The following is a 4,214-nucleotide window of genomic DNA, read 5'->3' as shown; positions in this document are numbered from 1 at the left end:
CAGCTAAATGTATCAAAAGTACTGTATGTCTATGTAATATTAGAATTTTCTTAGACAATGAATTTTGGTTTTTCTTTTTTTTTTTTAGTAAAATGTTTTTATTTAATAGAATTTTTGGACCAAAAAAAATCGCAATATATCGTATCGTGACCCCTCTGTCATATGTATCTTATTGCCAAATTCTTGCCAATACACAGCCCTAGATCCACGGGCCTCGAGTTTGACACTTGAGCTTTAAGATAGGAGGTTTCGATGTTAAGTCTAAAAACTATTTAAAGCCAACGCTGATACAGAAGAGTGAATGAATTTTCACATGTGTAATGCCTCCTTTAATGTTAATCTGTGCTGACATAATCTGTGCAACAAAGTTGCGTAGCTTCCTATAGTAGAAACATCATTTCCTCACTAAAACCTGGATTTACAACAGGCCTGTCATTTATAGTGGAAGTTATGACAACATGACTGTCTTCAGTATTCTTTAAAATCTTTGATTTGTGTATAAAATTCCAGTGATGCCAATCGGTTTGCTTTTCAATGACATTTTTAATGTTAAATTAGCATCTATGCTAATCAGCAGCCTGTGATTGATGGTGTTTGTTACCTACACAGCCCATGAGTGGACATATTTTAGTAAAATCACTTGACCAATTATAAAACTGAAGCCTGGAGAGTCATTTTGACACAAAGGCATCAAGAAGGCTAACTGCTGGAGTCAAACCAATTCAAGATGGCTGCCACATTTTCAAAGTTTGACCAAAGCAGTTTAAACTCACATCATTCCCCAACATAAGATCATTTTGGTCCAGAACTCTTGCAGTAAAGCCGGTGGGTGATGTGCATTTATAATCAAGTCTGAGCCCTCTGAAGCACATCATGAGGTAACATAAATACGGACATGAAGGATTCAGTGACAGCCAGATTATTCAGATTAGAAAACCAGAAAAACATAAAAACAGACAATCAGAGAATGGAGAGTGGAATGATGGGAGAATCTACTCATTCATTCATTCATTCATTCATTCATTCATTCATTCATTCATTCATTTTAATGGAACAAACATGATCAAATCTCCACCTAAAACAGCTGTAAACAAGTTATTCCTGGAAGTCACTGATACGAAGAATTGAATCTCTTTCAGTGAGTGACGGTTCTGGAAATTCATGCATTCATTTGGCTTTACTATCAGAGGCAGGACTTAAAACAAATAAACTAGGACAGGTGTGCCTGTGCGAGAACCTGTTCTGAAAGAACAGAGCCCTTTAATCACCTAAAAATAAAAAATAAATAAATGTAAAAGAAACAAGTATTCAACATTTCCCAGCATGGCGTCGGTCACTACAGCTCATTTCTCACCGAGCCCTCCATCTTCAAAACCTTCCACTGACTCTGCTGGCTCTTAACCAGCGCGCACGCACGCACACACGCACGCAAGCACACACACACACACACACATACACACACCCCTCACAACCTCCAACGGTTCCTTGCCAGTGAAGCATGCCACTGAAGCAAAGCTCCTTTACCCCAGGATTTAAAATCCAAAAGGCTATGCCAAAGAAAAAAAAAAGAAGGCGACTGAAAGAGCTCTTTATAAAGCTGGGGGTGGGAGTGGGGTGGTCAGAGTCTCACCTTTAGATGGTGACTACTCTCAGTACCAGCCTTTAATGCATACAGTGGAGGATCTGTAGCCCTAGAACCCACTTTGTACCCTCACCTCGTATTCTGAAGGCGTCATTCTGTATTCATGTGTCTACTCTACACAGTCCTTGTCTAGGATCAGGTTAGGGTTTACCTCATCTCCCCTTGACTTAGCTGCTCAATGTTTGGTAAAGAGGTCAGCAGAAGACGTGCTGAAACCAGGGGTCTCAGGTTCAGTTTTGGTTTGAATCAGGGGTGTCCTATCCTGGTCCTCGAGGACCCCCATCCTGTTCATGTTAGAGGGCTTTGTTTTACTCCAACACTCCTGATTTGTATCAGTGGGGGATTAACGGGGCCTCTGCAGAACTTGAAGAAGAAATTCAATCACTTTGCCAGGTGTGTTGGAGCAGGGCAACAAGTAAAACATGCAGGATGCCAGGCAGCCCTCAAGGACCAGGATTAGACAGACCTGGTTTAAGAATATGATACAAGAATTGGGAAGCAGGAATTTGTCAGTCTTCTCTCAAATTACAGATTAATACTCTAGCAGATGAAATTGTTGACACTGGAGGTGACCGTTAAGGTGATTGACAGCCTGCTTGTTGTAGTCTTCTTAAAGCCGTTCAAACAACCAATACAGGAGTTAAATTGACGCTTCTACAGAAAATCTGTTTTAAACCTCCCACTTCCTTCAGAATGCCATCGGTCTAGAGTGGTGGTTCCCAAAGTTGGGGTCGGGACCCAAAGTAGGCTCCCGAAACATCAAGACGGGGTCCTGAAAAGATTTTCGGAATTAATTACATTTTTGCCTGACCCTTAATTTACATTACTTGTGTTCCGTCTCCGCTCCGCTGCGCAGGTCGCAGCTGTGCGTTTCAAGTCCAGTTTACATTACCTCCACCCCGCTCCGGTCCAACAGACATGCAGGAAGCAGATAGTGCAATAAATTCAGTGATAAGTGTGGAAGTCACAGCAAAAAATAATTAATTCTGTGAAAGAGGAACTCCAAACACAGCTGAAAACATTGATATAAAAGCTTTTGGTATCTATGTTGAAACTGTCTCGCTGTCGGCTTTCTGAAACTTCTGATTTCAAAATAAAATCCACGTGTATCATGTGTCCACACATATGCTTCATGCTACATGTTTCCATCTGCTTCCCAAACAGAACCATACATTCTGACAGCATTTGTGTAGAAATATATCTGTATATCTATTAATATAGCCGCAATTTCGACATTATTCCGACAAATTACTCCGCCGAATAGTGTCTTATTTTGAAAATACAGATGTTGTGCTCGTTCCTTTTCCTGTTGGTGCGACGTAATCTTTAAAAATTGACTCCGGCGCAGCTCCATCGTCCAGCAAAAATAGGATCTGTTCTAATTTTGACGGATCGCCGTCCGCAGCCAGTGTAAACACTCTCATTGATTATAATGGGTGTGTATTTGCTGCAGAGGTCGGACCAAAGCGGAGCGGAGACGGAACGTAAGTAGTATAAACTGGGGGTCAGTTGTTACAAAGGAGTGATGTTAGTGTATTTAAAAGTGATGAATGCGGTATAAAAGAATATTGTTACTATGCCCATGTTTAGTTGACGTGATACAAATGTTTATCATCCAAAAATAGCTGGGGAACAGGTCTCTGCTACTGTTATTTTGTGGGTCAAAAGCTGAAAAGTTTGGGAACCAGTGCACTTTGGTTCCCAAAGTTGGGCTTGGAACCCAGTTACGAGAAGAACCTTGGATAATCCCCAGAAATCAATTTAAAGGGTAATAAAATAATTGCTGATGTAATATTTTCCCTATAAATATTACAAAAATGCAAAACAAGTATAAAAAAGTATTTATATTTGTGTACAAGCTGTTTAGATTGTCAAAAAGCCTGTGTTTTTAGGGTTTTTAACAAAGTTCGTGTACTCAGACCAGTAATATTTGGGGTCACAACTTTTTGCCATGGATATTTTGTGGGTTAGAAGATAAAAAGTTTGGGAACCACTGGTCTAGAGAACCTAAATTCTCATCGTCATCATTTCATTAGAGAACACTGAACTGTGTACTTTTGTTAAGGTCATGTACACAGTGTACTCTTCTTTACATGAAAACCATTGACCTATATGCAGAAAAAAGCTCGACTGTGGGATACTGGAGGGTGGAGTGTGATGCTTGGGTAACCTCAAGGTGTAGAAAGAATTTCATTCAAAAAATCTTTTTTCTGCTTTAATCCCTGAACCTTAAAGGGATCCCCAATTAGTTGGAACATTAGACTTAATTTGATAAACATATATTTTAACTGTAAAATAAAGACTGTAAAAATACTGTAGGCTGTTTAGTTTGTAAATGTTTAAACTAAAAGTTTTAAAAATATATTTTAACACAGGCTGAGTCATTTCTACCTTCTCCTCTCTGTCAACGCTCTCTGGTTTCATTTAAAAGAGTCGATCATCAGATATTGTCCAAGATTAACCTTCAGGGTGGATATAGCTCGCTCACACCGAGGACCTATCCACATCATCTTTTACCCAGAATGCTTTGTGTGTAAATGAAATGGCTCCGTCTGTTAAAAAAATATTTTTT

This window comes from Austrofundulus limnaeus, unplaced genomic scaffold (assembly GCF_001266775.1).
Source record: "Austrofundulus limnaeus strain Quisiro unplaced genomic scaffold, Austrofundulus_limnaeus-1.0 Scaffold72, whole genome shotgun sequence".
NCBI classification, from domain to species: domain Eukaryota; kingdom Metazoa; phylum Chordata; class Actinopteri; order Cyprinodontiformes; family Rivulidae; genus Austrofundulus; species Austrofundulus limnaeus.
This window is presented reverse-complemented; position numbering follows the sequence as displayed.